Source organism: Lithobates pipiens, unplaced genomic scaffold (assembly GCF_037356315.1).
Source record: "Lithobates pipiens isolate NorthernLeopardFrog02 unplaced genomic scaffold, aLitPip1_a1.2 Scaffold_13, whole genome shotgun sequence".
Lineage (NCBI taxonomy): Eukaryota > Metazoa > Chordata > Amphibia > Anura > Ranidae > Lithobates > Lithobates pipiens.
This window is the reverse complement of record NW_027507718.1, coordinates 537,801,960-537,813,878: the sequence shown is the minus strand read 5'-3', so window position 1 is coordinate 537,813,878 and position 11,919 is coordinate 537,801,960. Positions and strand designations below refer to the sequence as shown.

The window sequence follows — 11,919 nt, the reverse complement described above, 5'->3', positions numbered from 1 at the left end:
TTATGGGGGATGCGTGGATTGGTGATTTATGGGGGATGTGGATTGGTGATTATGGGGGGGATGTGATTGGTGATTATGGGGGATGTGATTGGTGATTATGGGGGGTGTGATTGGTACTTATGGGGATGTGATTGGTAGTTATGGGGGTGTGATTGGTGATTATGGGGGGTGTGATTGGTGATTATGGGGGGTGTGATTGGTAGTTATGGGGGTTTGATTGGTGATTATGGGGGATGTGATTGGTGATTATGGGGGGGTGTGATTGGTGGTTATGGGATGTGATGGTGATTATGGGGATGTGATTGGTGATTATGGGGGATGTGATTTGGTGATTATGGGGGATGTGATTGGTGATTATGGGGGGTGTGATTGGTGATTATGGGGGATGTGATTGGTGGTTATGGGGGATGTGATGGTGATTATGGGGATGTGATTGGTGATTATGGGGGATGTGATCGGGTAAACCTCTTGGAAAGTATAATCCGGTCTTCTGATAAAACTGACATTTTCATTCCTGTATAATAATTCTTCTCCATGGAGTAGAAATAATTCTGGAATCTTCCGTCTTCAGGTTTGAATGGTTGTGCAGATCTGATTTTCCCCGACACCTTCTTCTCCGGGACGATCATCGCAAAGGACAGGGCCTTCGATGTGACTGTATGTCAGGAGCTCTGTACCCAGAATCCTCTTTGCCAGTTCTTTACCTTCTTCCTCCCATGAAGAGCTCTGGTGAGTTCTTCTGAGAAGCTCCTCCTTCCATCCTTCCATCCTTCCATCCCTCCCATCCATCCATCCCTCCCATGCTTCCATCCCTCCATCCTTCCATCTGTCCATCCTTCCATCCTTCCATCCTTCCATCCCTTCCATCCTCCATCCTTCCATCCCTCCCATCCTTCCATCCATCCCTTCCTTCCTTCCATCCGTCCATCCTTCCATCCTTCCATCCCTCCATCCCTTCCATCCTTCCATCCCTCCATCCCTCCATCCTTCCATCCCTCCATCCTCCATCCCTTCCATCCTCCATCCTCCATCCTCCCATCCTTCCATCCTTCCCATCCCTTCCATCCCTTCCATCCTTCCATCCTTCCATCCCTCCATCCTTCCATCCCTCCATCCTTCCCATCCTTCCATCCCTCCATCCTTCCATCCTTCCTTCATCCGTCCATCCTTCCATCCCTCCATCCTTCCATCCTTCCATCCCTCCATCCCTCCATCCTTCCATCCCTCCATCCCTCCATCCCTCCATCCTTCCATCCCCATCCGTCCATCCTTCCCATCCTTCCATCCCTTCCATCCGTCCATCCTTCCATCCCTCCATCCTTCCATCCTTCCATCCTCCATCCTTCCATCCCTCCATCCCTTCCATCCCTTCCATCCTTCCATCCTTCCATCCCCATCCTTCCATCCTTCCATCCCTCCATCCTTCCATCCTTCCATCCCGTCCATCCTTCCATCCTTCCATCCGTCCATCCTTCCATCCTTCCATTCCGTCCATCCTTCCATCCCTTCACATCCTTCCATCCGTCCATCCTTCCATCCTTCCATCCTTCCATCCCGTCCCTCCATCCCTCCATCCCTCCATCCCTCCATCCTTCCATCCTCCAATCCTTCCCTCCATCCCTCCATCCTTCCATCCCTCCATCCTTCCATCCCTCCCCTTCCATCCTTCCATCCCTCCATCCCTCCCATCTTCCCCTTCCATCCTTCCATCCCTCCATCCCCTCCATCCTTCCATCCGTCCCTCCTTCCATCCTTCCATCCGTCCATCCTTCCATCCCTCCATCCTTCCATCCCTCCATCTCCTCCATCCTTCCATCCTTCCATCCCTTCCATCCCTCCATCCTCCATCCTTCCATCCCTCCATCCTTCCATCCTTCCATCCGTCCATCCTTCCATCTTCCATCCGTCCATCCTTCCATCCCTCCATCCTTCCATCCTCCATCTTCCCATCCCTCCCCCTCCATCCTCCATCCTTCCATCCCTCCATCCTTCATCCTCCATCCTTTCATCCCTCCATCCTTCCATCCTCCATCCCCCTCCTTTCCCTCCATCCCTTCCCATCCTCCATCCTTCCATCCCTCCATCCTTCCATCCTTCCATCCCTCCATCCCTCCATCCCCATCCTTCCATCCCCTCCTCTTCCATCCCTCCATCCTTCTCCGTCCATCCTTCCATCCCTCCATCCTCCATCCTTCCATCCCTCCATCCTTCCATCCTTCCATCCCTCCATCCTTCCATCCCTCCATCCTTCCATCCCTTCCATCCTCCATCCTTCCATCCCTTCCATCCTTCCATCCCTTCCATCCCTCATCCTTCATCCTTCCATCCCTTCCATCCCTTCCATCCCTCCATCCTTCCATCCTTCCATCCCTCCATCCTTTCATCCTTTCATCCTTCCATCCTCCTTCCATCCTTCCATCCTTCCATCCTTCCATCCTCATCCTTCCATCCTTTCATCCTTCCATCCTTCCATCCGTCCATCCTTCCATCCCTCCATCCTTCCATCCCTTCCATCCCTCCATCCTTCCATCCTTCCATCCTTCCATCCCTCCATCCCTTCCATCCTTCCTCCATCTTTCTTCTCTTCAGTCCTCAGTCTCTTCTCTCATCCATTCAGGAGAACTTGCTTTACCTTACTAAACCTGACCTTCTCCATACCTCCAACCTTCACCCTCATCAACATCATATTTGTCCTCCTCACCCCGTCCCAGTCTTCATATCTTCATTCTTCCAAGCTAATTGGTATACTCATCTCCAACCTTCATGTCTCTCTCCTCTAAACTATGTCTTCACCTCATCTGTAGTTGTTTTGCTGGAGGAGCTGTAGTGGTGAGGGGGGAGATCTGGACTGGGGGAGTTGTATTGGTGGGGGAATGGTCTGTGATGGGGAGCTGTATTTGTTGGGGGGGGTCTGTGCTTTGGAGAGCTGTAGTGGTGAGGGGGAGATCTGTACTGGGGGAGTTGTATTGGTGGGGGGATGGTCTGTGATGGGGGATCTGTAGTTGTGAGATCTATACTGGGGGAGTTGTATTGGGAAGGTGATCTGGGCTGGGGGAGGTGTAGTGGTAAAGAGGGGGAGATCTTTACTGGGGGGGGGGGGTGGTCTGTACCGGGGAGAGAGGAAGCCAAAGTTTTATGGAATTGCTATTTTTGGCTTGAAGCCGTGATAAGATCCTCCATAGTTTGGTTTGCTTTGTTTAGCCTTGAGACTTAGAGTTGGGGTTGGGGTTAGAATTAGGGTTGAGGTTAGGCTTAGAATTGGGGTTAGAATTAGGGTAGGGGTTAGAATTAGGGTTAGGCTTAGAATTAGGGTTGGGGTTAGGCTTAGAATTGGGGTTAGAATTAGGGTTGGGGTTAGGCTTAGTATTGGGTTAGAATTAGGGTTGGGGTTAGAATTGGGGTTGGGGTTAGAATTAGAGTAGGGGTTAGAATTAGGGTTGGGGTTAGAATTTGGGGTTAGAATTAGGGTTGGGGTTAGAATTGGGGTTAGGCTTAGAATTAGGGTTGGGGTTAGGCTTAGAATTGGGGTTAGAATTAGGGTTGGGGTTAGGCTTAGAATTGGGGTTAGAATTAGGGTTGGGGTTAGAATTGGGGTTGGGGTTAGAATTAGAGTAGGGGTTAGAATTGGGGTTAGAATTGGGGTTAGAATTAGGGTTGGGGTTAGAATTGGGGTTAGGCTTAGAATTAGGGTTGGGGTTAGGCATTAGAATTGGGGTTAGAATTAGGGTTGGGGTTAGGCTTAGAATTGGGGTTAGAATTAGGGTTGGGGTTAGAATTGGGGTTGGGGTTAGAATTAGAGTAGGGGTTAGAATTAGGGTTGGGGTTAGAATTGGGGTTAGAATTAGGGTTGGGGTTAGAATTGGGGTTAGGCTTAGAATTAGGGTTGGGGTTAGGCTTAGAATTGGGGTTAGAATTAGGGTTGGGGTTAGAATTGGGGTTGGGGTTAGAATTAGAGTAGGGGTTAGAATTAGGGTTGGGGTCCTGGTTAGAATTAGGGTTGGGGTTAGAATTGGGATTAGAGTTGGGGTTAGAATTGGGGTTAGAGTTAGGGTTAGAATTGGGGTTAGAGTTGGGGTTAGAAGTAGGGTTGGGGTTAGGTTTAGAATTGGGGTTGGGGTTAGAATTAGGGTTGGGGTTAGAATTAGGGTTGGGGTTAGAATTAGGGTTGGGGTTAGGGTTAGAGTTGGGGTTGAGGTTGGATCTGATATTAGGTGTAGAGTTCTATATGGATCTGATATTAGGTGTAGAGTTCTATATGGATCTGATATTAGGTGTAGAGTTCTATAGGGATCTGATATTAGGTGTAGAGTTCTATATGGATCTGATATTAGGTGTAGAGTTCTATATGGATCTGATATTAGGTGTAGAGATCTATACGGATCTGATATTAGGTGTAGAGTTCTATATGGATCTGATATTAGGTGTAGAGTTCTATACGGATCTGATATTACGTGTAGAGTTCTATAGGGATCTGATATTAGGTGTAGAGTTCTATATGGATCTGATATTAGGTGTAGAGTTCTATATGGATCTGATATTAGGTGTAGAGATCTATACGGATCTGATATTAGGTGTAGAGTTCTATATGGATCTGATATTAGGTGTAGAGTTCTATAGGGATCTGATATTAGGTGTAGAGTTCTATATGGATCTAATATTAGGTGTAGAGTTCTATAGGGATCTGATATTAGGTATAGAGTTCTATATGGATCTGATATTAGGTGTAGAGTTCTATATGGATCTGATATTAGGTGTAGAGTTCTATATGGATCTGATATTAGGTGTAGAGTCCTATATGGATCTGATATTAGGTGTAGAGTTCTATATGGATCTGATATTAGGTGTAGAGTTCTATATGGATCTGATATTAGGTGTAGAGTTCTATAGGGATCTGATATTAGGTGTAGAGTTCTATATGGATCTGATATTAGGTGTAGAGTTCTATAGGGATCTGATATTAGGTGTAGAGTTCTATATGGATCTAATATTAGGTGTAGAGTTCTATAGGGATCTGATATTAAGTGTAGAGTTCTATATGGATCTAATATTAGGTATAGAGTTCTATATGGATCTGATATTAGGTGTAGAGTTCTATATGGATCTGATATTAGGTGTAGAGTCCTATATGGATCTGATATTAGGTGTAGAGTTCTATATGGATCTGATATTAGGTGTAGAGAACTATACAGATCTGATATTAGGTGTAGAGTTCTATATGGATCTGATATTAGGTGTAGAGTTCTATACGGATCTGATATTAGGTGTAGAGTTCTATATGGATCTGATATTAGGTGTAGAGATCTATACGGATCTGATATTAGGTGTAGAGTTCTATATGGATCTGATATTAGGTGTAGAGTTCTATAGGGATCTGATATTAGGTGTAGAGTTCTATATGGATCTAATATTAGGTGTAGAGTTCTATAGGGATCTGATATTAGGTATAGAGTTCTATATGGATCTGATATTAGGTGTAGAGTTCTATATGGATCTGATATTAGGTGTAGAGTTCTATATGGATCTGATATTAGGTGTAGAGTCCTATATGGATCTGATATTAGGTGTAGAGTTCTATATGGATCTGATATTAGGTGTAGAGTTCTATATGGATCTGATATTAGGTGTAGAGTTCTATAGGGATCTGATATTAGGTGTAGAGTTCTATATGGATCTGATATTAGGTGTAGAGTTCTATAGGGATCTGATATTAGGTGTAGAGTTCTATATGGATCTAATATTAGGTGTAGAGTTCTATAGGGATCTGATATTAAGTGTAGAGTTCTATATGGATCTAATATTAGGTATAGAGTTCTATATGGATCTGATATTAGGTGTAGAGTTCTATATGTATCTGATATTAGGTGTAGAGTCCTATATGGATCTGATATTAGGTGTAGAGTTCTATATGGATCTGATATTAGGTGTAGAGATCTATACGGATCTGATATTAGGTGCAGAGTTCTATATGGATCTGATATTAGGTGTAGAGTTCTATACGGATCTGATATTAGGTGTAGAGTTCTATATGGATCTGATATTAGGTGTAGAGTTCTATAGGGATCTGATATTAGGTGTAGAGTTCTATATGGATCTGATATTAGGTGTAGAGTTCTATAGGGATCTGATATTAGGTGTAGAGTTCTATATGGATCTGATATTAGGTGTAGAGTTCTATAGGGATCTGATATTAGGTGTAGAGTTCTATATGGATCTGATATTAGGTGTAGAGTTCTATATGGATCTGATATTAGGTGTAGAGTTCTATAGGGATCTGATATTAGGTGTAGAGTTCTATATGGATCTAATATTAGGTATAGAGTTCTATATGGATCTGATATTAGGTGTAGAGTTCTATATGGATCTGATATTAGGTGTAGAGTCCTATATGGATCTGATATTAGGTGTAGAGTTCTATATGGATCTGATATTAGGTGTAGAGATCTATACGGATCTGATATTAGGTGTAGAGTTCTATATGGATCTGATATTAGGTGTAGAGTTCTATACGGATCTGATATTAGGTGTAGAGTTCTATATGGATCTGATATTAGGTGTAGAGTTCTATAGGGATCTGATATTAGGTGTAGAGTTCTATATGGATCTGATATTAGGTGTAGAGTTCTATAGGGATCTGATATTAGGTGTAGAGTTTTATAGGGATCTGATATTAGGTGTAGAGTTCTATATGGATCTGATATTAGGTGTAGAGATCTATACGGATCTGATATTAGGTGTAGAGTTCTATATGGATCTGATATTAGGTGTAGAGTTCTATAGGGATCTGATATTAGGTGTAGAGTTCTATATGGATCTAATATTAGGTGTAGAGTTCTATAGGGATCTGATATTAGGTGTAGAGTTCTATATGGATCTGATATTAGGTGTAGAGTTCTATATGGATCTGATATTAGGTGTAGAGTTCTATATGGATCTGATATTAGGTGTAGAGTTCTATACGGATCTGATATTAGGTGTAGAGTTCTATATGGATCTGATATTAGGTGTAGAGTTCTATAGGGATCTGATATTAGGTGTAGAGTTCTATATGGATCTGATATTAGGTGTAGAGTTCTATAGGGATCTGATATTAGGTGTAGAGTTCTATATGGATCTGATATTAGGTGTAGAGTTCTATAGGGATCTGATATTAGGTTTAGGGTTCTATATGCATCTGATATAAGGTGTAGAGTTCTATAGGTATCTGATATTAGGTGTAGAGTTCTATACGGATCTGATATCAGGTGTAGAGTTCTATATGGATCTGATATTAGGTGTAGAGTTCTGTAGGTATCTGATATTAGGTGTAGGGTTCTAAAGGTATCATATATTAGGTGTAGAGTTCTATAGGGATCTGATATTAGGTGTAGAGTTCTATAGGGATCTGATATTAGGTGTAGAGTTCTATAGGTATCATATATTAGGTGTAGAGTTCTGTAGGTATCTGATATTAGGTGTAGAGTTCTATATTGATCTGATATTAGGTGTAGGGTTCTATAGGTATCTGATATTAGGTGTAGAGTTCTATATGGATCTGATATTAGGTGTAGAGTTCTATAGGGATCTGATATTAGGTGTAGAGTTCTATATGGATCTGATATTAGGTGTAGAGTTCTATAGGGATCTGATATTAGGTGTAGAGTTCTATATGGATCTGATATTAGGTGTAGAGTTCTATATGGATCTGATATTAGGTGTAGAGTTCTATAGGGATCTGATATTAGGTGTAGAGTTCTATATGGATCTAATATTAGGTATAGAGTTCTATATGGATCTGATATTAGGTGTAGAGTTCTATATGGATCTGATATTAGGTGTAGAGTCCTATATGGATCTGATATTAGGTGTAGAGTTCTATATGGATCTGATATTAGGTGTAGAGAACTATACAGATCTGATATTAGGTGTAGAGTTCTATATGGATCTGATATTAGGTGTAGAGTTCTATACGGATCTGATATTAGGTGTAGAGTTCTATATGGATCTGATATTAGGTGTAGAGTTCTATAGGGATCTGATATTAGGTGTAGAGTTCTATATGGATCTGATATTAGGTGTAGAGTTCTATAGGGATCTGATATTAGGTGTAGAGTTCTATATGGATCTGATATTAGGTGTAGAGTTCTATAGGGATCTGATATTAGGTGTAGAGTTCTATATGGATCTGATATTAGGTGTAGAGATCTATACGGATCTGATATTAGGTGTAGAGTTCTATATGGATCTGATATTAGGTGTAGAGTTCTATAGGGATCTGATATTAGGTGTAGAGTTCTATATGGATCTAATATTAGGTGTAGAGTTCTATAGGGATCTGATATTAGGTGTAGAGTTCTATATGGATCTGATATTAGGTGTAGAGTTCTATATGGATCTGATATTAGGTGTAGAGTTCTATATGGATCTGATATTAGGTGTAGAGTTCTATACGGATCTGATATTAGGTGTAGAGTTCTATATGGATCTGATATTAGGTGTAGAGTTCTATAGGGATCTGATATTAGGTGTAGAGTTCTATATGGATCTGATATTAGGTGTAGAGTTCTATAGGGATCTGATATTAGGTGTAGAGTTCTATATGGATCTGATATTAGGTGTAGAGTTCTATAGGGATCTGATATTAGGTTTAGGGTTCTATATGCATCTGATATAAGGTGTAGAGTTCTATATGTATCTGATATTAGGTGTAGAGTTCTATACGGATCTGATATCAGGTGTAGAGTTCTATATGGATCTGATATTAGGTGTAGAGTTCTGTAGGTATCTGATATTAGCTGTAGGGTTCTAAAGGTATCATATATTAGGTGTAGAGTTCTATAGGGATCTGATATTAGGTGTAGAGTTCTATAGGGATCTGATATTAGGTGTAGAGTTCTATAGGTATCATATATTAGGTGTAGAGTTCTGTAGGTATCTGATATTAGGTGTAGAGTTCTATATTGATCTGATATTAGGTGTAGGGTTCTATAGGTATCTGATATTAGGTGTAGAGTTCTTTAGGTATCATATATTAGGTGTAGAGTTCTGTAGGTATCTGATATTAAGTGTAGAGTTCTGTATGGATCTGATATTAGGTGTAGGGTTCTATAGGTATCTGATATTAGGTGCAGGGTTCTATATGGATCTGATATTAGGTTTAGGGTTCTGTAGGTATCTGATATTAGGTGTAGAGTTCTATAGGGATCTGATATTAGGTGTAGGGTTCTATAGGTATCATATATTAGGTGTAGAGTTCTATAGGGATCTGATATTAGGTGTAGAGTTCTATATGGATCTGATATTAGGTGTAGAGTTTTATACTGATCTGATATTAGGTGTAGAGTTTTATATGGATCTGATATTAGGTGTAGAGTTCTATAGGTATCTGATATTAGGTATAGAGTTCTATAGGGATCTGATATTAGGTGTAGAGTTCTATATGGATCTGATATTAGGTGTAGAGTTCTATATGGATCTGATATTAGGTGTAGAGTTCTATATGGATCTGATATTAGGTGTAGAGTTCTATACGGATCTGATATTAGGTGTAGAGTTCTATACGGATCTGATATTAGGTGTAGAGTTCTATAGGGATCTGATATTAGGTGTAGAGTTCTATATGGATCTAATATTAGGTGTAGAGTTCTATAGGGATCTGATATTAGGTGTAGGGTTCTATATGCATCTGATATTAGGTGTAGAGTTCTATAGGTATCTGATATTAGGTGTAGAGTTCTATACGGATCTGAAATCAGGTGTAGAGTTCTATATGGATCTGATATTAGGTGTAGAGTTCTATATGGATCTGATATTAGGTGTAGAGTTCTATACGGATCTGATATTAGGTGTAGAGTTCTATATGGATCTGATATTAGGTGTAGGGTTCTATAGGTATCTGATATTAGGTGTAGAGTTCTATAGGTATCATATATTAGGTGTAGCGTTCTGTAGGTATCTGATATTAAGTGTAGAGTTCTATATGGATCTGATATTAGGTGTAGAGTTCTATATGGATCTGATATTAGGTGTAGGGTTCTATAGGTATCTGATATTAGGTGTAGGGTTCTATATGGATCTGATATTAGGTTTAGGGTTCTGTAGGTATCTGATATTAGGTGTAGAGTTCTATAGGGATCTGATATTAGGTGTACAGTTCTATATGGATCTGATATTAGGTGTAGAGTTCTATACTGATCTGATATTAGGTGTAGAGTTCTATAGGTATCTGATATTAGGTATAGAGTTCTATATGGATCTGATATTAGGTGTAGGGTTCTATATGGATCTGATATTAGGTATAGAGTTCTATATGGATCTGATATTAGGTGTAGAGTTCTATATGGATCTGATATTAGGTGTAGAGTTCTATAGGGATCTGATATTAGGTGTAGAGTTCTATAGAGATCTGATATTAGGTGTAGAGTTCTATATGGATCTGATATTAGGTGTAGAGTTCTATATGGATCTGATATTAGGTGTAGAGTTCTATAGGGATCTGATATTAGGTATAGAGTTCTATATGGATCTGATATTAGGTGTAGGGTTCTATATGGATCTGATATTAGGTATAGAGTTCTATATGGATCTGATATTAGGTGTAGAGTTCTATATGGATCTGATATTAGGTGTAGAGTTCTATAGGGATCTGATATTAGGTGTAGAGTTCTATAGGGATCTGATATTAGGTGTAGAGTTCTATATGGATCTGATATTAGGTGTAGAGTTCTATAGGGATCTGATATTAGGTGTAGAGTTCTATATGGATCTGATATTAGGTGTAGAGTTCTATAGGGATCTGATAGTAGGTGTAGAGTTCTATATGGATCTGATATTAGGTGTAGAGTTCTATATGGATCTGATATTAGGTGTAGAGTTCTATAGGGATCTAAAATTAGGTGTAGAGTTCTATATGGATCTGATATTAGGTGTAGAGTTCTATAGGTATCTGATATTAGGTGTAGAGTTCTATATGGATCTGATATTAGGTGTAGAGTTCTATAGGGATCTGATATTAGGTGTGGGGTTCTATATGCATCTGATATTAGGTGTAGAGTTCTATAGGTATCTGATATTAGGTGTAGAGTTCTATACGGATCTGATATCAGGTGTAGAGTTCTATATGGATCGGATATTAGGTGTAGAGTTCTGTAGGTATCTGATATTAGGTGTAGGGTTCTATAGGTATCATATATTAGGTGTAGAGTTCTATAGGGATCTGATATTAGGTGTGGAGTTCTATAGGGATCTGATATTAGGTGTGGAGTTCTATAGGGATCTGATATTAGGTGTAGAGTTCTATAGGTATCATATATTAGGTGTAGAGTTCTGTAGGTATCTGATATTAAGTGTAGAGTTCTATATGGATCTGATATTAGGTGTAGGGTTCTATAGGTATCTTATATTAGGTGTAGGGTTCTATATGGATCTGATATTAGGTTTAGGGTTCTGTAAGTATCTGATATTAGGTGTAGAGTTCTATAGGGATCTGATATTAGGTGTAGGGATCTATATGGATCTGATATTAGGTGTAGAGTTCTATAGGTATCATATATTAGGTGTAGAGTTCTGTAGGTATCTGATATTAAGTGTAGAGTTCTATATGGATCTGATATTAGGTGTAGGGTTCTATTGGTATCTGATATTAGGTGTAGGGTTCTATATGGATCTGATATTAGGTGTAGAGTTCTATAGGGATCTGATATTAGGTGTAGGGTTCTATAGGTATCTGATATTAGGTGTAGGGTTCTATATGGATCTGATATTAGTGTAGAGTTCTATAGGGATCTGATAGTAGGTGTGGGGTTCTATAGGTATCTGATATTAGGTGTAGAGTTCTATAGGTATCTGATATTATGTGTAGGGTTCTATAGGTATCTGATATTAGGTGTAGAGTTATATAGGGATCTGATATTAGGTGTAGGGTTCTGTAGGTATCTGATATTA

General features: G+C 40.0%; 1 protein-coding gene across 1 annotated transcript in view; it reads left to right on the top strand.

Moving 5' to 3' along the window:
* Positions 1 to 577: 577 nt before the first annotated feature.
* The window catches only part of LOC143975743 (coagulation factor XI-like), a 65,403-nt gene continuing 54,061 nt past the window's right edge, over positions 578 to 11,919 (top strand). Inside the window, exon 1 of the mRNA XM_077478245.1 lies at positions 578 to 729. The gene's annotated coding sequence lies outside the window, so the exon portion shown is untranslated. The remainder of the gene's footprint in view (positions 730 to 11,919) is intronic.